This window comes from Chiloscyllium plagiosum, chromosome 15, assembly GCF_004010195.1.
Source record: "Chiloscyllium plagiosum isolate BGI_BamShark_2017 chromosome 15, ASM401019v2, whole genome shotgun sequence".
NCBI lineage: Eukaryota > Metazoa > Chordata > Chondrichthyes > Orectolobiformes > Hemiscylliidae > Chiloscyllium > Chiloscyllium plagiosum.
In genome coordinates this window covers 68,388,164-68,413,553 of record NC_057724.1, presented here as the reverse complement: position 1 = coordinate 68,413,553, position 25,390 = coordinate 68,388,164, and the positions used below count along the sequence as shown (strand labels likewise).

The window sequence follows — 25,390 nt, the reverse complement described above, 5'->3', positions numbered from 1 at the left end:
TGTGTGGTAAAATATTGCTTTTTGATCAAAATGATGGAAAAATGTGGTTTTATTTTCTTAGTAAGTCTCCTAGGTCTCACGTTTAGTTTACTTTAAAGACAAAGGTTATTGGTCCCCAATCAGATTATCACATTATTTATCAGTCTGGTTTGGGATTCTAACAGTGGATCACAATGTGCGGGGCTTTCAACACCCAAATAATAATTGGGACAGTGTTGGTCAGGAAAATATTGAACCAAGGAGTGACAAGGAAAACTACAATAGAACAATGGGTAATCTTTAAGTAAGAGATTCTTCATGTACATTCTAACAAGGGTCAAAGGTGAAGGAAAAGGGTTTGGATGATAAGGGAGATAGAGAATGTAGTGAATCAAACAGTGTGCATGCTGCATGTCAGATAAATTCTTCAATTGAGAACTGGGTAAATTAAGGCCAGTAAAGAAGTATCTATGTAAAAGTGCAGGACAAGCATCTAGAATTGTTAATGAGTACTTTAGGTGGGTCTTTACTAAGAAACAGGAATCTGACAAAATATAGGTAGAGTCAAAGAAGGTAAAGAGATAATAATTAGAGTGAAAACTGAGAGAGAGAGATCTGCCTATGTGTCAGGTTAGGGTTATGTGGAGAGTAAGTAAGTCACCCACTCAGGAAGGCTTGTATTTCAGACTACTAAAGGAAGTGGGGAGAGGGAGGGACGAAAGATGGTGATAACAAAAGAGTTTGCTATAACCTTCTGATCTTCCGTAGATATGGCAGAGATACCGGAGGATTGGACAGAGACATGGGGCACATCTTTATTGAAGAAAAAGTATAAGGGCAGGCCCAGCAATGACAGGACCAGGCTCTCTCTTCTACATCCCCTATATTTAATCCTGTATTCCAGGGTCACTAATTCTAGACCACTTAACCTTTGGAAACAGGTTACTTGCATCTACTTTGATGCATATTCATAGTGATTTGAAAGCCTTTTATCATATGGCTGGGTAATCTGTACATTGTAATGTGAAGACTCATAGAGGTCTACAGCATAGAAACAGGCCCTTTGGCCCAACTTACCCATGCTGACTAAATGAGCTTTGGCCTTTCAATTCGATTTGATTTGATTTACTTATTTTCATGTGTACCTAAGTACAGTGAAAAGCTCTGTTTACGAGCAATACAGGCAGATCATAGTAAGCAAGGATGTACAGATTGTAGGGTAAAAAAAGAGCTTAGACAGAGGCATACAAGTACACCACACAGGGCATGCACTAGGCAAGATCAACATTAGCAAGATCAACATTATTTGAATTTAGAGTCCATTCATCAGTCTAATAACAGCCGGGAAGAAGCTATTCCTGAACCTGCTGTTGCATGTGTTCAGGCTTCTATATCTTCTGCCTAATGGAAGAGATTGTAGGAGAGCATTACTTTCTTCCTTTTGCATTGGTTTCAGACAGTCTTTACATGCTAGTAGCTTGGCAGTTCTCTTCTCAACTGTTCAATTTTCCCTGGTCTTTTACCCCCAAAACATCAGATTGTGTCATCGGCTTTTAAGATTGTCAATATACCAAATTCAAACTGGATTGGAGTTTGGTATTTTTTGGAATATAATTTAAACTGATTGGCCTAATTTGAATCTGTTTTGTTGTTTCCAGGCAACCAGCTACCCTAGCTGCCCCAGTACGTGGAGCATATGTTACACTGTATTTTTGTTTTCGAACACTTGGTGCTGTCAGGTAGTTTTTGTTAGCTTTTAACTCTCTTAAAGGTACAGTACATCCATATCTTCATAACATTGACTTTTGTTCTCTGTGGCTTTTTAATAAAACTTGAATTTTACTAGTTTTTATAAGCCCTTATCAACCTCAATGTGATGCCTTCAATGTCTTATAAATGTGCATCCCTCTGCTCTTAATATCGATGAACTCAATTCTACTCACAATGCGAATACACCTGCTATTTTCTTGTGGAAATAAGGCACTTCAAGGTTACTGACATTATATTTCATCTTCTGCTTTTGAGCTTAATCCTCCGCTGCATCCAGATACCTTTCCATGTTTTATTCATCAACGAAAGAATTAACCATATTTTCTATTTGCATTGTGTGAAAATTAGGATACAATTCCCAGAGCTGCAGCCAATATCAATGTGTAAGAAAACATATCCATATTGGGAACCTTGCATCTGTATGCACGTCATGTCAAGTTTCAATTTTAAATTTGTGCCACCATAATGACAATGGAAATTATTTCAGTAAACTTTTGTGTGTCAATGTGTACTATTGCATTTATATCCACGTTAGTTCTCTGTCCCAGCCATTCAGCCTGATCCACTGGAGACTCTTATGTCAACAATCTCCACTCCCCAAGTTGCCATATAAATGATAATGACAAATTCAAATTATTATTTAAAAGTCAAGATAAAATGGCTCAGAGTTACATCTTCCTGCCTGGTCCAGTTCAACTAAAACCTCTAAGACTGCTTCATCTGAAAGCTCCACTCAGTATCTGTCTCTGGATTGAGGGCTGAAGAATGAATTTGTATTTATTTGATAAAATTAAAAGATGCGATATTGAATTGACAGTTTGACACTTCACTCAATATATCTTCCAAAGCCAAACTGCAACAGCCAATCCTGTCCCTGTTCTAGCCATGTCTCCGTAATTTGTATTTATTTGATAAAATTAAAAGATGCGATATTGAATTGACAGTTTGACACTTCACTCAATATATCTTCCAAAGCCAAAAAGCTGCAAAAAGACTCCTTCCATGCATTGCCGTGTTAGTGACAGTATAATCACTCACACAATGGGGTGTCACTACCAGTCTCAGTAATTTATTGCAGACTGTAACTGAGAATTGGTGGTTGCCATCTTCTTAAAAGTCTTATGAAGCACATTGGAGTCACTAGATTACTGGTCAAACGCTAAGGGCAGTAGCTTCATTCCTTGAAAAGACATCAGTGACCAAAATTTTTATTTTTAATCACAATCTAGTAATTTTGTTGATTGATTAACAATTCCAGCTTTTTACATCTGATTTATACAATTAACTGTCAGTAACTCCCTCATAGCCAGGCTGAGGTCTAAAACCATTTCTCCAGATTATAGTTCAGATCTCTGGATTAAAGGTTCAGGAACAAAATCAATAAGTTATAGTTCACCATAGAACAACATTGTTTCCTTATTGCTGTTGTAGGTAGGTAGTTTGGTGTGTGAATAAGTCGATGAGTAGATATCTTGGAAGGTGAGGTTCAGTTAGCTCAGTTGGCAAGATAGCTAGTTGACAATATAGAGGTGATGCCAACAGCATATTGGGCTTCTTTAGCACAAAGGACCCTCTTTCGTGACTCTCCCTTTGCTTGACTCATGGTAACCCTCAGGTAAGGCAACTATTGCTCATAGATCTCTCTAATGCAAGAGCAGCCTTTGGTCTGGTAGAGGGGAAAGTGAGGACTGCAGATGCTGGAGATCAGAGCTGAAAATGTGTTGCTGGAAAAGCGCAGCAGGTCAGGCAGCATCCAAGGAGCAGGAGAATCGACGTTTCGGGCATGAGCCCTTTTTCAGGATTCCTGAAGAAGGGCTCGTTCCCAAAATGTCGATTCTCCTGCTCCTTGGATGCTGCCTGACCTGCTGTGCTTTTCCAGCAACACATTTTCAGTTTTGGTCTGGTAGAACTGTGTAGGAGCAATTTACTGCAGATGCTGGAATCTGTACTGAAAATTTAAAAATGCTAGTGATCAGAAGAAGGGCCTATCCTGGAGCGTTTACCGTCCTGCTCCTCAGATGCTGCACTTTTCCAGCGCCACTCTTTTCGTCTGGAGATCACAGAGGGTCAAGTAGCTCATGGAGCTTGATAGCTCTGATGAAGAGGCAAAACTGAGGACTGCAGATGCTGGAAATCATAGTCTAGATTCGAGCAGGTGAGGCAGCATCCGAGGAGCAGGAGAATCGATGTTTCGGGCAAAAGCCCTTCATCACGAAACATGATTTGCCGAAACGTCGATTTTCCTGCTCCTCGGATGCTGCCTGACCTGCTGTGCTTTTCCAGCACCACTTTAATCTAAGCTCTGATGAAGAGTCATCTCGAGTCATGCAGCATGGAAACAGACCCTTTGGTCCAACCAACCCATGCCAAATATAATCCCAAACTAAACTCATCTCACCTCCCTGTCCCTGGCCAATATCCTTTCAAAGCTTTCCTCTCCATGTATCCATCCAAATGTCTTTTAAATGTTGTAGTTGTACCCGCATCCATCACTTCCTCAGGAAGTTCATTCCACATGCAAACCACCATCTGTGTAAAATAAAATCATCTCTTATGTCTTTTTATAAGTCCCTGTCCTCTCACCTTAAAAATGTGGCCCCTAGCCTTGAAATCCCCCATCTTAGGGAAAAGACAACTATCATCAATTCTAAGTATACCTCTCCTTATTCTATAAACTTCTATCAGGTCACCTCTCAACCCCCTATGCTCCAGCTTAGCTTGCCTTCTCTTCATGACTGCTGCTTGACCGACTGAGATCGCCAGCATTTTTTGTTTTCAGTCTAGTAGAACGATGGTGGCTTTACCTGCAGCTTGGAAGGCAGGTAGCTATTTGTGCATTATCATTACAGATGTGTGTTAACTGCTCAGCCCTTCACTTCTAAAAAATCATGTTGATGTGAAATTTTTATTTAAGGATTATAGTTAATGTATGTGTTAGCTTGTGTAAGAGTGCATTTGATATCAGTTAAAAATATTATCATTCTTCTCAAAACAAAAAAAAGCAAATAACTGTAGATGCTGAAAATCAGAAACAATAATTGTTATCATCTTGCCTAGGTAACTGTATTGTGAGAGCTGAATGGTTTGTTGACTTGCGAATTTAATTTTTCCGACTGACTGGCTATTCAGAATCTCCTTCACTGGATTCAGCATTTATTTTTATGTGGTTTGACATTTATTTCTATGTGCCATGTATACAGTACTCTCGGGGCAGAGTGGGATACTTAATGTTTGTATATGTTATGAGACAGAGGTTGTATCTTTGCTGTGTCTTTGTTTGTGTGTGTGTACCTCATCCATCAACACAAAAGATGCGATGAACTTGAAACATTAAATGCAAGATATCTATTTTAATAGTTTTGTTTTGATGTGGTACATTTGTTCTGTCTTTTTTCTCCATTGTTAGTCATTGTAGTACAGAGAATTGAGATGCCTACAGCATTTGATTTTAAAGTGTTTTGATTGGCTTTTGTTGAATGTTGCCATGGTGCTTGCCAGGGCTACAGTTCATTGTCACATATGAGGGAAAGGCATTTTCAATGGTTTCCTGGAACAGTGAACAAATATGTAGAACTGTCTCAAAGATAGGATAGGGCAAAATTCCTGCCCCAGGCCCTGCCCTTTGTGGTGATACTGGGAGGAGGGGGAGGCAGGATAGCCACAGGCGCTAGGGAGAAGCTGAACCCAGTGTAGGTGTGACCTGTGAATAGGTGGGACAAGCACCCATGTGCCGTTTTAAATGGTTTCCGATGTAATTTGAAGGAGGCAGCTAGAGCAAGTTGCCAGACTGTAACTTCAGAAATGAAAATCATGAGATCTGGGCATGTGAGAGGGGTGCAGAGATGTGGGGTACAGGGTGTGCACACTCATTTTTCCCAGATGGGTCCACACAGTGTGATTTGCCCCAGTGGAGGGGTATCTGCACAGAGTGATTTGTTCTAATGGAGGGGTACCTGGACTGTGTGTTTTTCCCCGGTGGAGGCATACCTGGATTGTGTGATTTGCCCCCATGGAGGGGTACATACACATATTGATTTGCCCCAACAGAGGGGTACATGCACAGTGATTTGCCCCAGCAGAGGGGTACATGCACAGTGATTTGCCTCAGCAGAGGGGTACATGCACAGAGTGATTTGCCCCAGCAGAGGGGTACATGCACAGAGTAATTTGCCCTAGTAGAGGTGTACATGCACAGAGTGATTTGACCCAGTGGAGGGATACCTGGACCTTATGATTTGTACATCCTGGCCCTCCCACCAAAGATGGCTTTACTTGTATGGCATTTTATTTTGCACATAAAATTTTAAAAGTATGAGAGTGTTTAATTTCAGAAACAAAGTAATTGTGATCAGTTTGTTTGGGCTGAAATGCAATCATGTACAAATGTCCTTCTTGGTCTATTGTAGTTAAGTGAGTTCAACTATGAGGAACACCGTGTCCCCTAATCCCAACTTCCTACCACAGTCTCAAACAGACACACACAGACAGACCGACACACACAGACAGAGAGACATACACAGAGAGAGAGACACACACAGACAGAGACACACACACAAACACACATCCACACAGACATGTAAGACACACACAGACACAAACATGCACAGACACACCAATATGCATATGCACACATACACACACTTACGTATGCACATACAACCACAGACAGACACACAGACAGACACACACATACACACACACACACACACACACACACAAATGCATACCTAGACATCTCCACAAATAGACATTCTGCACCCATCCCATACCCATGTATGTTTAATGTTCAAGGGCTTCAATACAAACACAGATCACACAAGGTTGTTGTCCTGTGAGCACAGAACATGGTGTCAGAAATGTGAGCTGAGACTGAATGTTGTAGAGCTGTATAGGGGCACAGCTTCTGAGAAAGGTTACAGAGAAATCTTCAGAGCAGTGAAAGTTGTTAAAAAAAATCACTGAAAGATACAAGAAGAGGAATGAAGCTGTAGATCACAACTGAAAAGCTGGGTGAGTCAACAGAAGCTGCAGCATTTTCTGTTCTGGTGCCAGTCAAAATGAAAGGTGGTACTAAACAGAACTGGCAGTCCTTTAGTACGCAATGGCAACATTATGATATTGCAACAGATTTAATTAATAAGCTGGAGTAGCTAAGAGTAGCTACATGCATTCATGTAGAACTCTGAGCTCAAAAACTGCATGAATTTATGTAAAACTCCATTATCTCACTTTTTAGATTAGAATCAATCTAAACATCATGGCATAGACAGAGAACACAGGGGGCCAACACCTTCAACATATTGTCTAGCTAACATCAATTGTTACAGCTAACCCGAGAATGCAACTTTTTTAAAAAAAGTTTTGTGATTTACACATGAAAGAAGTGAAACTATCACTGTATTCTAACAGATGAAAGGCTTGACAGACAATCAATTTTTCAATGTATAATTTCAGTTACATCACACTGTAAATTTTTGCTCTAGATTCTGTGTTAGGATTGAGCCCTCCACTACCACCTGATGAAGGAGCGTCACTCTGAAAGCTAGTGTGCTTCCAATTAAACCTGTTGGACTATAACCTGGTGTTGTGTGATTTTTAACTTAGTAGCTACACTGTTAGCCTAGTTTGGGAGAGGCTGTTTCAAAGGACATTCCAACCTCTCTCTGAAGAATTGGGGAAACACTCTATCGAAGTTTTTGAAACTCTTGTAAGCAGTTTAATCTGATGGGGGTATAATTTATGAATGGTACACGTTCAAGATAAAAAAGATCCTAGTGACAGATATGTGACTGCATGAACAACAGTTGCAGACACCTGTGAATTTGGGCATCTTAAAGATTATCTTGTCACGGCAGCACGGTGGTACAGTGGTTAGCACTGCTGCCTCGCAGCGCCAGAGACCCGGGTTCAATTCCCGCCTCAGGCGACTGACTGTGTGGAGTTTGCACGTTCTCCCCGTGTCTGCGTGGGTTTCCTCCGGGTGCTCCGGTTTCCTCCCACAGTCACAAAGATGTGCAGGGTCAGGTGAATTGGCCATGCTAAATTGCCCGTAGTGTTAGGTAAGGGGTAAATGTAGGGGTATGGGTGGGTTACGCTTCGGCGGGTCGGTGTGGACTTGTTGGGCCGAAGGGCCTGTTTCCACACTGTAACGTAATCTAATCTAATCTAATCTAAACTATTTTAGGCATAACTGATCTTACTTTGACAGTGAAGCAACCAAGGGAAGAGAATCTGACTCTTGAAGGAGTTATCAACATGTACAGAAGCTGTGAGATTGTTAATCAACTGCTTCAGTGCATACATTGTACACCAAGTGAGTTGACTACACTACCGAGAAACAGCTCAGAGCTATCCACTATGCTGAAAAGGAGCCAGGACATTTCAGGCACAACAGTATGGACTAAAACAACAAGTATCCACAGAAGGTACAGCAGAAAGATGAAGGCTGAAGGACAAATTGCAAGTATTGTGGAAGTTATTACATTAAGCAAAGGGAGGTTTTCTAGCATGGGGAAAACATTGCACATAAGTGTTTGGCCAGGATGTAGACAAACAAGCCTAATAACCATAAAAACAACTGCTACAGAGATGTCAGTGACAATTTCAACCAGTCAAGCACAGTATAATAGATTTCAGGCAAATCATAGAATCCCTACAATGTGGAAGCAGGCCATTCGACACATTAAGTCCACACTAACTCTCTGAAGAGCATCCCATCCAGACCCACTCACTCATCTGCGTAGCCCTGCATTTCCCATGGCCAATCCACCTAACCTGCACACCATCGGACTGTGGGAGGAAACCCATACAGACACGGGAAGAATGTGCAAAATCCACCCAGACAGTCGCCTGAGCGTGGAATTGAACCTGGGTCCCTGGTGTTGTGAGGCAGCACTGCCAACCACTGAGCTATTGTGCAGTGTCTAATATATTAGGATGATTCAATCTACACATTAGTGGAGGAAGGGAAATCGATTTAAAAAATTGAAATGAAGAATGTAGAACAAGACCATTGCACAAATCTGAAGCCAGATAGACACTGGTGCAACATTAAAAACTTGGCAGAACTGTTTAAAGTGACACCAGATGGTTGACTTAAAAGTCAGACACTCAAAGATAAATGAAATAACTGCATGGAAGCCAGTGTCCCCTCACCAAGTCACCCTTTATTTACATGTACACAGTGCATAAAGTCTGATTAGTCAGTCCCTGGACTGAGGAGACCTTCTGAATCTCCTGTTTATATCTATCAGCCAGGGCTCCCTGATAACCCCAATCATAGTCAATAAGATCCATTTGGCCCTGGTTCCAGTCATTACAGTAAAATTTAATTTGTGATGGAATAACGCTCAACCCAAGAGGACAAATTAATCTGAGGATCCAGTGCTGAGGCAAGACTGAAAATCTGAATTCCCAGACATTAGACACAAAGCTAAAGCCACTCAACTCAGCAGAAGCAAGTCAAAAACTCTGTTTAATAACTGTTAATGCTTCATTTAAGTGATTTGTGTAATCGACTGTGTCATTGACTGATGAACAGACAAGCAAACAACACAAGACAGAGAGCATCCGACTGTAGGAACAGAAAGGAAACATGATAGCGGAATCAAATAATGAAATGACTGCCTTGTCAGACACGGCCCATGCAACTAAATGAAAGAGGTGTCTGGTGTAATAACGTCAGAAGAAGAGTCAGCTAAGAATATTTTGAAATTGAATCAGAGAGCACATTATTCCAACTAGCAGTCATTGGAAACAAAGCTGACTACCTGAATAGTTGAGAAGCGTGGTGCTGGAAAAACACAGCAGGCTGACTACCTGTATATGCATGTACCATGACATAAACCACACACTATATGACCATGTGTGCTATGTTTGTAAATAACTAGACACAAGTTGGATTACCTAGGAAACAAATAATAGTTAATGTATGAGAACCTAAGTTTGCATAGTATTTAATTTGCGTAATTCACCGTTACATACAGTGCATGCATTCTTTTAGTTATTGTATGTTGCAGCATTTGGATTGAATTGTAATCATATACAATTGACCTTCCAGGTCTGCTAAAATTATGCGACGTCCACTATTTTAGGGGAATCAAACGTTATGTGGAATGGGCAGGAAAGTGGATGTGAGGAGCGTCAGATCAATCATGATCCTATTGAATGTCAGGACAGACTCAAGGGTCTATGGTCTAATGGTTTTATTATGTACTGCAGGCAGCTGTCTTAGCATTTCAATAAAGATATAGTCCAGACAGGATTGGTGTCCAGAGAGCACCGAACAATCTCTTTGAGCCTTACAGATTCCATTACCACAATCCCCCAGGAATCTCAGGAGCACAACTCATGCGCATGGAGATGTCCACACTCTTGCCTTAAGAAACGTGGATTTGTCAAAAGTGAACAAACTTTTTCTCTAAGCGAAAGTGAGGACTGCAGATGCTGGAGATCAGAGTCAAGATTAGAGTGGTGCTGGAAAAGCACAGCAGGTCAGGCAGCATCTGAGGAGCAGGAAAATCAATGTTTTGGCAGGAGCCCTTCATCAGGAATGAGGTAGGGAGCCTCTGGGGTGGAGAGATAAATGGGAGGGGAGGTGGGGCTGGGGAAAAGGTAGCTGAGAGTGTAATAGGTGGATGGCGATCCAACCTATCACCTTTACCCCCACCTCCATCCACCCATTACACTCTTAGCTACCTTCTCCCCAGCCCCACCCCCTTCCATTTATCTCTCCACACCGGAGGCTCCCTGCCTCATTCCTGATGAAGGGCTTCTGCCCGAAGCGTGATTTTCCTGCCCCTCGGATGCTGCCTGATCTGCTGTGCTTTTCCAGCACCACTCTAAACTTTTTCTCTACTTTGGGACCACCCAATGCTCATATGAGCCGTAGTGTTGCTTCTCAGTAAATGTGAGCCCATCCAAATGTCAACCCTCCTGCAAGCAAGGTTGTCATTGTGATGAAAAGTACTTCCAGCAGTTTCATCCCTGGGCTTTCCCTCACTCTCCTGCCATTGGTTGGCCAACACATTCATCCTCCTGGCACACTGCCCTTCAACGCCAAAGGAAAATCAAAAAGACTCATCACTCAATTGGATGAAACTTGACTGTAACCCAATAACCTCTTCAACCTCATGCCATTTTCAATGTTTTTATATCCAGCAAAGAGAAATGATCAAAAATCTTGTTTAAAGTCCCTGTGATTTTTCTCCCGGGGTTGCACAATGCAGTATCCTGGAGATTGATCTTCAATTCTTGGAAGCCCAGGCAATCCAGGAGATCAGCAACCTTAATCCTCACCTATTCCAAGCTCTCCTCACTCATTGGATCGTTTCAGTCGAGCACACATGTTAATAATCTTTCTCCATGACCTTTTTAAAATAGCATTCATGCCAAACCATGACATATTTTAGCAGCAGACGTTTCAACTGCCAGCACTCTGAGCTGAACAGCTTGCTGTGACCTTGAGGAGTGAAAACTCGCAAGCAGAATGGATTTGAATTTGTAAAACAGGTTCTTAACAATGAGGTGACATATTTATGTCTCGTGAATGACATCTACTAATCCATTGCAACTATCAAAGTTCCATGGCTGAAAATGAAGATGCTCAATAAAACGCTGATTTTCTTTTCAATAATTTGCTGAATATTGTGAAGAATTACTGGTTGAGTGCACCAGGCTATATCTAGGTCACAAGCTATATCTCTAAACATCCCCATGCAATTTTCTCTCTCTCTGCACGGCAACTTGTGATGTGTCTGCTTTGTCCAAATGTCAGAACTTATCTCCTCGAATTCTGTGGTTTGAATTCAATCGCATCATACTGAACTAGCACAGTGTGTCCTACAATTATGTATTGGCTGTAGGCAGCTTCAATTGTGCCAATTACAGGGTAGGTCATATGTAGCAAAGTACAATTGTGTAAGTCTGGTGAAAGCTTTTCCTGCATAACATATACTTGGGCGATTTTTTTGCCCTAGTTTTTTTTCCATATAAAGTCTGCTGCAGAACATTCTATAGATCACAATACTTAGAAGCTATGAATGAGCCACCTAGACTTTGTCAAGCCTACAAATTCAGTTTCTAAATTTCCCCATTACATTTTTACACTGACTAATAATGGATTAAAAATTAATGAGATGTGCATATCAGTTTGCGCCCTTTAGTTAGTTTTCACTGAACAATGATCCACTAACATCTGAAGGAAGGGTCAATCTCTTTGCGTCATTCTTAACCTTTTTAAGAAATAAAATATTGATTGCCTGTAAACAGATATAGGAATATATTTTTCTAAATGAAACTGTAAAATATTGCTTATTATAAAACATATGGATTGCAAGCAAAATAATGAATGAATTTGAAAGCCTGTTGCAAGTTAAATCAATATTATACAAAATTATTGTTTTTGACCAAGAAATCATTGAATTCCCAACACATTTTACCTTTGTTCTTTTCATGTCCAGCCTGCTTTGTACTAATATGCTTTAAAGCATTGAGTTTAACCATGTATCTCCATTTAAACTCTTAGCTAGTTGTAGAGGTGGTGGATTGCAAGATGGGTTGAAAACTCACCCATCATTCCAAACACAAAAACAAAGGTTTCCCCCCACTCAAGATTTGCTTGCCTTGTATGTGAGCAAGTTTGCGGATAATCACACCAATATTGATTGGTGTGATTAATCAAGACTCCATTATCATTGTATCATATTCCAATAAGCAGCAAGGAGGGGACATGAAAGGTCCTTAGTCGGTAGGATTAGGGAAAACCCTAAGGCTTTCTATAGGTATGTAAGGAAGATAACTGGACATTGAAGGCGTGTTACTGATGCTTTTCATCTTACACTCATCAGGGTAAACACAAAAGTGCCAAATTTCCAATAATCACAACAGGGGAAAAAGGGTGCTGCGTCATTGACAAGTGACACTGCCTGTAAACTTTCCTACACTGTTCAGGCTTCTGAGATCCTTGCACTCAACAATGACTTGTGAGATCTTTTGTGTACATCCGGTCAGTCTGCACCACTGAACACTGCCCTCGAAGCAGATGCAGAGGGGTAGAGACTGTCATACATCTCCTTCTGGAATATGCCTTTACAAAGAAAGCCTGGAGGAAGATGCCATTGGGTTCTTGTCGAGGTTTGTTCCGAGCAGCTCTGTGATGCAGGACTCTGTGCTCTACAGTCTGTTCCCCAGGACACACATCAAGACAAACATCAACTGCGCCTGGAGGACCATCAATTTGGTGAAAGATGCTCTTTGGTCTGCCAGAAACTCGTTGGTCTTCCAGAACAGGGAGTTGACCTCGACTGAGCGTTACAGACTGGCACATTCCAAGGTCCAGGACCTCGTGCTGAGGGATGCACTAAAGCTTGGGACAGTTGCTGCCAAGACACAGTGGGGAAAGACCACTGTCTGAGGTCTTCCTGCTGAAGGTAAATGGGGGTCTGTTCAGTTATTGGACCCTCCCAGTATCTTAAATATATGTAAATATTAGTGTGGCATGGATAAGAAAGGTCTTTGGGTTTTTAGATAGAGTCAAAGTTCTTTTTTTTTGTTTACTTGATATGCACATATACAAAATTGAACTGCATTTGTGACTATGTATATATGCAAATAGCTTCTTTATGAATAAAGTATATTTTTAAAATAAAACAGAGACTTAGAGAGATCTACAGCTGAGTAAAAGGCCTTTCAGCCCATCATGTTTGTGCCAGCCAAAAACAACCACCTAATTATTCTAATCCTATTTTCTAGCACTTTGTCCATAGCCTTGCGTTCCTTGGCATACTCCTGGAATCAGAAGTCAATGAGACTCCATGCTGATCATCATGTACAGACCTTCCAATGGCTGTGTGACACAATGTTAATAAGTTGATTCTGCTTAGCCAAGGCACTGCCGTGGAAATGCAACTGGGATCTAATAGGCTGCCTGAGCTCCTGGGATAATACAAAAAAAGGCAGAAGACCCGAACATAATCTTTTTTTTGGTGAGAATATATCCCTGTGTGTGCACGTCAGTAACAAGTAGCAATAAACCACATTATGGGCTCAGTTGATGAACTTTAAATGGGTTATTAGCTACTGTTGCACTCAGGATTGTTTAGCAAGTGCAAATTCTTAACATCATTAAATCAAGTAAGAGATGTTTTGTTTTGGGGCTTTGTAAGCAGGGGCTGGGAAATACAGTCTGGATGTTACTTATTAAGACCAACCAAACAAATGTTCTGTTGATTATGATCAGCCAATCTTTGTGATGTACAGAAGATGTATTGGCCCTGAAATTCAAACAGAATGTCTGATTGAACTGATGGCAATATTCATAAATTGGCTTTGTTTTTATTCCAACTGATAATTCCTATTTTATGCAGCCTTATCCAAAGTTATATTGTTAAGTACTATGTCATGTATAGTACAATGGAATAGGAAAACTGTTTGAACTTGCTCATAAAAACCAAAAGAATTGTGGAAATTGGAAGTGAAAACAGAAATTGCTGGATAAGCTAACTGACCCATCAGTTCTGAGGAAAGGTCACCGGACCCAAAATGTTAACTTTGACTTCTCTCCACAAATGCTGCCAGACCTGCTGAGCCTTTCTCGCAATTTCTGTTTCTCTTTCTGAATTTGCTTATCCACAAAACCTAACATAAATCAGGAATTAGGTATGCATATAACAGTGAAATATAGTGAAAAGGGCAAATTAAATTTGGATTTAAACTTGGTTAACTGAGCTTCATGTTGTGGAGGACACATTTTTAGGGTGTGGACAAAATGGGTTTTTGGAATAATATGTTGAGGAGACAACCCAGGATTGGGCTGTTGGTGTTGTGTAATGAGAATGGTCTAATTAATAACCTTGCTGTAAAGATGCACTTGGGAAAATATAACTATAATATGTAAGAACTTTACATGACGTTTGAATGTCACACAATTTAGTCTGAAACTAGGGCCTTAAATTGAGCAAAAGAAACTATGCAGTTTGAGGGCCAAACTGGAAAGAGCTGAGTGGGAACATACAATAAAAGATTTGACAGTGGATAAGAATATATAGTGTTTAAATAAGTAGCAGAAGGTCTGAATAGGTTTACATTTCACTAAGACACAAACAGCCAAAGGTAAGGGTGAATCAACAATGATTAACAAACCAAGCTAAGTAATGCATTATCTCAAAAAACATACCAGAAACTGTCTTTTTCCAATTTTATTCACAATCAAAAATACAGAAAAATATTAAGATGTGGTCTTTAAAATATGGACCCATTAAAAAAGTTCATCACAAACTGCCCAATACATGAACAACAACAAAACACCAGAATTACATCCATTCATTCTTCATCGTCACCCCCTTCGACAACCTTGTAGTGTCCCAGAATTTATTCAATCTTTAACTTACTCCAACATTTTACACTTAAGATAATATAGATACAATTGCATTATTTTTTTCCAGCAATGTGGATGATTGTTATATTAACTAACTGAAATGAAAGACTCCATCAGAATCATTTTGCATTCTGAATTTTAAACTTTTCAATTGGATTATGATCAATATAAATTAGTGTCTTCTTGTTTCCAATTTGGACATCACCTTCAAAGTTTGATGAGGCATCAACGATCCCAAAGTCTCCTTGTTTATGACACATTTCTTCCTTTGATACAAATTCACTTTCTCAGATAAGTGTTCCACTGGTTTCTCTATTCTTAACTTGTTATCCTGCAACAGACTGCATCCATCCTCAAGTCACTAACATCTTTCACTATTTTGAGAGATCTAGAGAAATCAGGAGCCTGGTTTATTTTGGATATAGGCTTGCTCGCTGAGCTGGAATGTTCATTTCCAGACGTTTCGCTACCCTACTAGGTAATATCTTCAGTGACCCTCCAGGCAAAGCACTGTTGATGATTCCTGCTTTCTATTTATATGTTTGGGTTTCTTTGGGTTGGTGATGTCATATAAACAGAAAGCAGGAATCATCAGCAGTGCTTCGCCCAGAGGCCCACTGAAGATGTTACCTAGTAGGGTAGCGAAACGTCTGGAAATGAACCTTCCAGCTCAACGAGCAACCTACATTCAGAACCTCAACCTGAGCTACAAATCTTGTCAAGACTTGCCTGGTTTATTTATTAGGATTGCCGTCAGCATCTCAAAGGCTTCTTGGCATTCTGCTGACCATGCCATTTTCACTTGTTTCTTTAACAAACTTGTTAAACATTCAACTATATCATGTTGAAATTATGCACACAATTTCCAGTAAAGTCCACACATTGTGAAATATCTCATGATTTGTCATTGAGTTTTAGGAGTAGGGAAGTCCACTTGAGCCTTCAGTTTACTTTTGCTGTCCTTGGTAACACTTGTCCTTGTTCTACAACATGTTCTATATAAGTTGCTCTTGCTTTCCCAAATTCACATTCGGCCAAATTTATTATTAAGCCAGCTGTATTTGATTAAACAGGTCTTCTTCCATGCTGTACATCTCTATGACTCTATGACTATGACTCTCATAATTCTTTTTCATGTCTCACAACATCATCTAAATATACTGTTCGAGTTACAAACTTCAGTTATGACTTGACTCATAAGCATCTGGAATACAGCTGAGCTGTTCTTTAACCATAGGCATTGCTTGATATTACAATAACACGTTTGGTGTAGCAAAAAAAGTATATTTCTTTAGCCCTTGATGTTAATGGCACCCCTCTAATGGAACAATCTTAGAAAATGGTGAGATACCATTTGCCTGTGGAATTGGGGACGACTCCATTTTCATAACTGCATTTACGTTTCTGTAACCTATACCAAATCTGGTTGAAGTGTTTGGTTAGGAACTCACATTACTGGTGAACTCTGACTACTTTGGCTAGGTTCAACCAAATGGCTTTCCAGTGTGTATTGATCTTCGGGTTCCACCTGAGTTTGTATCCTTGGGCTTAACCAATAAAGATGTATTTTAATTGACTTTGACTCTTCCACGCCCACATAATTCCTAGCTAATGTAACACATCCAGTTAGTCTGTACAGATCACCTTCTAATTTTTCAATAATTGTCCTAATACTTAGAACATAGAACATAGAACATAGAAGAATACAGCACAGTACAGGCCCTTTGGCCCTCGATGTTGTGCCGATCCAAGCCCACCTAACCTACACTAGCCCACTATCCTCCATATGCTTATCCAATGCCCGCTTAAATGCCCATAAAGAGGGAGAGTCCACCACTGCTACTGGCAGGGCATTCCATGAACTCACGACTCGCTGAGTAAAGACCTTACCCCTAACTTCTCACTGAATTATGAGAATTTCACTTTGTGAACTAAAATAGAACAAAGAACTGTAATTGCTGAAGATCTGAAACCATCCTTTCTCCCTAAGCACTTCCAAATCACCTCCCCCTGCCATTGCACATATGCTGCCTTTTCTACACTTCATTCCAGTTCTGATGAAGAGTCATCTAGACTCAAAACATTAGCTTGCTTTCTGTCCATGGATGCTGCCTGAGCAGGTGTGATCTCCAGTACCTTTTGTTTTCAGTTCTGAAGAAGGGTCACTGGATTTCTCTCTCCACAGCTATAGCCCATATCTGCTGACTTTCTCCAGTAATTTTTGTTTTTGTTTCACTTTGAGAACTATCTGTTACTCCTTCAACCTTAGTCTTATCATCTCCATCATCTTCCATCATTCTCACCACCTAATGCATTTTCCCCCCTCATCCTCTTCCACGATGGTACCTTTTCAGTATGTTTATGTGACATAACCAATTCTTCTTTTTTGCGATCGGGGTATTTATTGGATTACTTACTTTACTAACCATCTGAACTATTTTGAATGGACCACTGGATTTTGCAAATAGAGGTTTACCTTACAAATCAATGCTTCATCTTCCATCTGAAATGTTCTAGCCGCTGAATGTTCATCTGCCAATTCTTTCATCTTCACTTGTGAAACCTTCAAATGGTCTTTTGTACCTTCAAATGCACCTTGAGTCGTTCTAGAAATATGGACGGATGATCCAACATTGAGGAGTTATCTCTTAAGTTCAAGAATGTCTCTCTAATCAGTTTTAATAAGCCTCTGAAATCATGACTGTAGCTCATTTCCAATAGGCTAAATCCAGCAGATTAATTTGGGAAATCTCTGTTAGCAAATACTAAGAAATTAAATTATTGCAGTCTGTGGGTATTTACAACAGTATGCCTTTTGAGAGTCTGATAGTTTCTCTCCAAAACTTCCTTTTTTTTGGTCACATGCTATTGACTTCTATTGTATTCTACCAAAACTGCTCATGGTCTCCTGAAAAACATTCATCAGATTGTTTTCAATTGGTGCTCCACCACCACGCAATCTGTACTTGTTCTTAAAGGAATTGGGAGGGTTGGGCTTCTGAAAATTATATTTGCATTTCCACAATTGTAAGAATATACGGGCCCTTTCTTTCATTTTCAGTAAAGGTCCCATATAACCTACTAACATTCGGGGGGAGCAATGGGTTGTAAAATGGCAGATGGAGTTCAATCTGGATAAAAATGTAAGCTTTGTGTTTTGGTACAACAAACAAGGGTAGGGCTTATACAATTAATGCTATGACCTTGGGTACTAGAGAGACCTAGAAGGACCTAGAGGTTCAGGTACTTAATTCATTGAAGTTTGCGTCACATATAGACAGGGCAGTTAAAACTGCAATTAGCATGATTTCCTTCATTGTTTAATCTTTTGAATATAGGAATGAGGACATCAGATATAAAAGAGACCTAAGGGGCAACCTTTTCACACAGAGGGTGGTACGTGTATGGAATGAGCTGCCAGAGGATGTGGTGGAGGCATGTACAATTGCAACATTTAAGAAGCATTTGGATGGATATTTGAATAGGAAGGGTTTGGAGGGATATGGGCCAGGTGCTGGCAGATGGGACTAGATTGGGTTGGGATATCTGGTCGGCATGGACGGGTTGGACCAAAGGGTCTGTTTCCATGCTGTACATCTCTAGGACTCTATGACTCTAAGTTAAGGTTTACATGATGTTGGTGAGGCCTCTTCTGGAGTACTTTGTGCAGTTATGGTCACCTTGTTATAAGAAGGGTCTTATTAAGTTGGAGAGGGTTCAGAAGAAATTTACCAGGATATTGCCGTGTATGGGAGGTTTGAGTTAAAAAGAAAGGCTGGATAGGCTGGGACTTTTTTCACTGGAGCGTACAAGGTTGAGAGGGACCTTATAGACGTTTACAAAATAATGAGGGTCAGAAATAGAGTTTATGGTGGTTCTCTTTTCCATAGAATGGACAATTGTAGGACTAGGAGGCACTTTTGTAAGGTGCGATGATGCTGCTTCTCTTACAAGGCTATGTCGATTTTGGTTGTTTTTTCAGAGGGGTCGTAAAAGCATAGGTTCTGATATGTTTGGGTTTATCTACTTGAAGAGGCTTTCAAGGTTTTAAAAAAAAACTTGTCTAATGAAAGAGGAATGCTCAGTTCTCCCAACTCAGCTTTTCTCTGCTTTGTTTTGGTTTTAGAAAGCTGTTTTATTTGCAGCTATTAATCAAGTTTTAGCTGGGAACACAAAAGAAGCTACTGAGGACCTAAAGAACCTAAAGGTTCCACACCAATCCTCTCTCTCTCTCTGCAATCTCTCTCCTGTAAGACCCTGCGTTTGATTTTACCTTTTTCCCAAGGGATGTTTATGGGGATGTTGCAAGTATTTGGAATAGCATCATTAGGTTGTGATAGAGTTAATTCGATTTTCAAATTGTTACGTTATTCTAAATTCAGTTTTCTTTTGTTCATGTATAAATAAATTCTGTTTTGTTTAAAATTGAGTGGATGGGCCAGCTGCATCATTCCTGGAATATCCACCATACACCTGCTTAAAACAGCTAGAAAAGTTAGGGTATGGGCTACCTTCTTGAAATATTTTGAGGGGGTCCGGCCTGGTCCATAACAGGTGAGAGGAGAAAGATGTAAAAAGACATGAGGGTAAATCCTTTGCACAGAGGGTGTTCACATGTGGAATGAACATGCATAGGGAGTGGATAGATGTGGGTACAATGATAATGTTTAAAAGACATTATTCTGACCGATGAAAGACTTAACAAACAATCAAGGTATTTTTCAATGTACAATTTCAGTTACATCACACTGCAAACTTTTGCTATAAATTCTGTGTCTTACAATTGTGTACTCCACAACCACAATCAGATAAAGGAGCAGCGCTCTGAAAGCTAGTGCTTCCAATTAATCCTATTGGACTAAAACCTGGTGTTGTGTGATTTTTAACTTTGTACACCCCACTCCAACACCGGCATTTCCAAATTATGAATAGGAAAGGTTTGGAGGCACATGGTGCGATTAGCTTAGTTTGGGATTATGTTCAGCATGGACTGGTTAGATTGAAGGGTCTGTTTCTGTGCTGTATGTGTCTGACTCTATGACTGAATTGTGTTTCAAAAACTGAGATGGGTATTGAAGGTGTTTGGCTGATGACATGCAGAGGTTTTCCTAACCCCTGATGTGGATGACACGTCCTACAAAACTGAACTACACCAAAGCCTGGCCAAGCTTGCCTGTTCCATATTCCAGTCATAACAAGTCCACATAATAATTCCTTTCAATATCTGGGTAATACCACTAGTTCATGAATGACCAATTCTGCACATTTTGCACCTGCTTGGGAATTATTGACTACACAAAATTGCTGGCCTGATTTAAAATAGCAGCTTACCTAATGAAAAGATTTTGACTTACTTGAGATATAGTCATAGTGCAACTCGTAAACTTCTTCATAAACACTCAGGTCATGTGCTCTTGTGATTAGTTTTTTTTACGGTTAAAAACAATACTGTTAAACTTTTAAGTGAGTTTTGCCAGACCTTTGCCAGGGGGGCTCTTATGGATTTATAAAAATTATTTCATGGGATATGTGTCCAGCATTTGCTGTGCATTTCCAATTAGCTTTGAACATGTGCCTCACTGCTGCCTCACAGCGCAAGGGATCCGGGTTCGATTCCAAACTCAGTCAACTGTCTAATTGGAATTTGCACATTTTCCCCATGGATTTCCTCCAGGTGCTCCAGTTTCCTTCCACAGTCCAAAGATATGCAGCTTAGGTGGGTTGTTCATGCTAAATTAACCAAAGTGTGCAGGCTAAGTGGATTAGCTGTTGGAAATGCAGGGTGATAGGGAGGGGATCTGGGTGGGATGCTTATCGGTGAGGTTGTGTGGACACGACGGGCCAAGTAGCCTGCTTCCACACTGTAGGGATTCTATGATATGTGGTTCCTAATCTGTTTCAGAGGGCAGTTAAGAGTCAACCAAATGGTTGTGGTCTTGAGTCTCATGTAGACTAGATCAGCTAAGAATAGAAAATTTCCTTCCCCAAAGAACATGAGTGAAATAGATGGACTTTTACAACAACTGATGACAAATTCATGGTCACCATTACTGAGAGGAGTTTTCAAATCCAGACTTATGTCCTGAATTCAAATTCCATCAGAAACAGCAGTGATCCAGTTATACTAGGTGTTGAATTAAACCAAACTTTCCTTTTAAATGTCAGCATCTCACATATCCCTGACGATGTGAATCTCGTCCTTGCACACTAATTCCCCTGAAGAGCGAGGAGGCAGCTTTTCATTGTGGACAGAGTGACCAAATCATGCAGTGGGATTAGACCAAACATTCTGAGAAATTAAAAAATAAACAGCTGACAAAAAGGTGACTAACTGGCTTTACTAAAAAGAAGGTCAATGCCTTACATGAGGAGTGAAGTCAGTTAACCTGTGGAGCATTCTGTGAATTACATTAAGCAATGGTGACCTCTATTAATAAAATGGAATAATGTACTATGACTCATGTTGACCCAGTAACGCAAATAAACTTCTCCACATTTATCTGATCAAGACTGTGGATCAAAGGCCAAAGCCAGGCTTGACATTTAGTTCTTTTCAACTGCTGATTACATATTTACAAAGTGCATGACATGGACACAATCATGTCGTTACTTTATGTTTTCTACCTTGAATTGAAGTTACAGTGTTTCACTAATAAACTCCAGCAATACAGAGAGATATGTCTATGCTGGAGGATTTACAACTTTTCAGCTTCAATATTGGCAATTAATTTGGACCCAACACTGAATGACGACCTATAATTGGAACGAGATTTAATAGCCAAAATCCAGTAATCTGTAAGAGATATTGGAATATATAAGAGGCAACTGAATGGAGAATCTCACAAGGTGTTGACAGAAATATAGCAGGTCACTTGATTCCTAATCATTTAATGACTAACCCTGGGCCAGATCCTCCAACTCTTTACAGTTCCAGATGAAGCATCCCAAACAAAGAAAAACAAAGAACAAAGAAAATTTACAGCCCAGGAACAGGCCCTTCGGCCCTCCAAGCCTGAGCTGATCCAAACGTAATGTCTAAAGCTGTCGGTCAATTCCTAAGCACCTGTATCCCTCTACTCCCCACCTACTCATGCATTTATCCAGAAGCATCTTAAATGAATCTACCGAGCCTGCCTCTACCATCTCTGCTGGCAATGCATTCCAAATGCCCACCACCCTCTGTGTAAAGTACTTGCCATGTGTATCCCCCTTAAACTTTCCACCTCTCACCTTGAAAACATGACTTCTTGTTATTGAATCCTTCACCCTGGGAAAAGGCTTGTCTCTATCCGCCCTGTCTATACCCTTCATGATTTTGTAAACTTCAATCGGGTTCCCCCTCAATCTCCTTTTTTCTAATGAAAATAAACTTAACCTACTCAACCTCTCTTCATAGCTAGCACCTTCCATACCAGGCAACATCCTCGTAAACCTTCTCTGCACCCTCTCCAAAGTGTCCATATCTTTTGGTAATGTGGCGACCAGAACTGTACACAGTATTCTAGATGCAGCCAAACCAATGTCTTGTACAATTTTAATGTGACTTGCCAGCTTTTATACTCAATACCCCGTCCGATGAAGGCAAGCATACTATATGCCTTCTTGACCACTCTATCCACCTGTGCAGCAAACTTCAGGGTAAAATGAACCTGCACTTCCAAATCTCTCTGCCCATCAACTTTTCCCAAAGCGTTTCCGTTCACTGTATAATTTGCTCTAGAATTAGTCTTGCTGATATGCATCACCTCACATTTGTCTGGATTGAAAACCATCTGCCACTTTTCCGCCAAACACTCCAGTCTATCTATATCCTCCTGTAATCTTTGACAGTCCCCTCTGCTTTCTGCTACTCCACCAACCTTCGTGTTATCTGCAAACTTGCTGATCATACCAACAGTGCCCTCTTCCAGATCATTTATGTCTATCACAAACAACAGAGGCCTCAACACTGACCCCTGTGGAACACCGCTGGTCACCTTTTTCCATTTCGAGAAACTCCCTTCAACTACTACTCTCTGTCTCCTGCTGCTCATCCAGTTCTTTATCCACCTAGCTAGAACACCCTGCACACCATGTGACTTCACTTTCTCCATTAGTCTACCATGGGGAACCTTATCAAACACCTTACCAAAGCCCATGTATGACCCCTACAGCCCTTCCTTCATCTATCAACTTGGTCACTTTCTCGAAGAACTTTATTAAGTTGGACGGCACGATCTCCCCTGCACAAAACCATGTTGCCTATCACTGATAAGTCTATTCTTTTCTAAATATAAATAGATCCTATCCCTCAGTACCTTCTCCAGCAACTTTCCCACCACTGACGTCGGACTCACTGGTGCGTAGTCGGAATATGCCTACTACCCATCTTGTACAGGGGGACAACATGAACAACCCTCCAGTCCTCTGGCACCTCACCTGTATTTAAGGATGCCACAAAGATATCTGTCAGGGCCCCAGCTATTTCCTGTCATGCCTCCCTCAGCAACCTGGGATAGATCCCATTTGGTCTTGGGAATTTGTCCACCTTAACAACCTCTAGCCTAACCAACACATCTTCCCTACTTATGTCAATGTGATCCAGACTAATCAAACTTTTATCTCTAATCTTAACATTCATCATGTTCCTCTCCTCACTGAACACTGATGTAAAGCAATCATTCAGAATCTCACCCTTTCTCTCAGGTTCGACACACAGCCTTCCTTCGTTATCCTTTAGTGGACCAATCCTTTCTCTAGTTACCCGCTTGCTTCTTATATAAGAATAAAATGCTTTGGGATTCTCCTTAATTCTGCTCACCAAAGCTTTCAGATGACCCCTTTTAGCCTGCTTGATTCCTCATTTAAGACTTGTCCTACTCTTCCGATATTCCTCCCGGGCCCGTTCTGTTCTTAGCTGCCTCGACCTTATGTACGCTTCCCTTTTCCACTTGGCTAGTCGTACAGTTTCTCCTGTCATCCACGGTTCACGAATCTTGCCCTTCCTATCCTTTGCCTTTAATGGGACATGACTATCCTGCACTATCTTTAATCTATCTTTGAAAGCCTTCCACATCTCAAATAGCTGTGCCCAATCCACATTTCTGAGCTCCTGCCTAATTTTGATATAATTGGCTTTGGCCCAATTTGGCACTCTTCCCTTACAACCACTCTCTTCCTTATCTATGAGTATTCTAAAACTTACAGAATTGTGGTCACTGTTCCCAAAGAAATCCCCCACCGTAACTTGTACCACATGTCCTGGCTCATCCCCCAGTACCAGGTCCAATATGGCCCCTTCCCTCATTGGACTATTGACATACTGCTCTAGAAAACTCTCCTGGACACTTCTTACAAATTCTATCCCATCCAGACCTCTGACGCGAAGTGTATCCCAGTCAATGTTGGGAAAATTAAAATCTCCCATCACCACTACCCTATTGCCTCTACATCTTTCCATAATCTGTTTACCTATTTGTTCTTCTTCCTCACGCTCACTGTTGAGAGGCCTGTAATACAGCCCTAACAATGTAACTACACTCTCCTTATTTCTCAGCTTCACCCATAAAGCCTCACTAACCCAGATCTAAATAGTGTCCTCCTTTAGCACAGCAGTGATATCGTCCCTGAGCAACAATGCAACTCCACCCCTCCCTTTTACTTCCCTCCCTGTCCTGTCTGAAGCGTTTTTATCCTAGAACATTCAGTTGCCAATCATCATGCCCTTCCTTCAACCGAGTCTCTGTGATTGCAATAACATCACACTCCCAGGCACCAACCCAAGCCCTAAGTTCATCTGCCTTACACACTGTACTTCTTGCATTAAAGTAGATGCATTTCAGGCCATCAGTTTTTTAGTGCTCATCTGCTCTCTGCCTACTCTTCCCTTTATTAATGTTATTTTCATGATTCTTACAGTCTCCAGTCTCCACCTCGCTGCCGACTTGTTTTCTCTTCTGGTTCCCAGCCGCCTGCCACATTAGTTTAAAACCTCCCCAGCAGCAGTAGTAAAAACTCCTCCAAGGACATTGGTTCTGGTCCGGTTTAGATGTAGACCATCCATTTTGTAATAGTCCCACCTTCCCTAGAATTGGTCCCAATGTCCAACAAATCTGAATCCCTCCCATCTACACCATTTCTCAAGCCACGTGTTCATCCTGCCTATTTTTTCATTTATACGCTGGCTAGCACGTGACACTAGTAGTGATCCCGAGATCACTACCTTTGAGGTCTTCAAACTGTGAAACTCTATGAAGACAGGATGAAATGGCTCCTGACCTTTATTCA

The 25,390-nt window shown here is 40.8% G+C and overlaps 1 protein-coding gene across 5 annotated transcripts in view; it reads right to left on the bottom strand.

Annotated features, from left to right (window-relative positions):
* npas2 (neuronal PAS domain protein 2) overlaps positions 1–25,390 on the bottom strand; it is a 268,594-nt gene that overhangs the window by 163,884 nt on the left and 79,320 nt on the right. The window contains exon 3 of one of the 5 annotated variants that reach the window (XM_043705132.1): positions 17,601–17,730. The exons of the other annotated variants lie outside the window; for them this stretch is intronic. The gene's annotated coding sequence lies outside the window, so the exon portion shown is untranslated. The remainder of the gene's footprint in view (positions 1–17,600; positions 17,731–25,390) is intronic. 5 annotated transcript variants of the gene reach the window in all.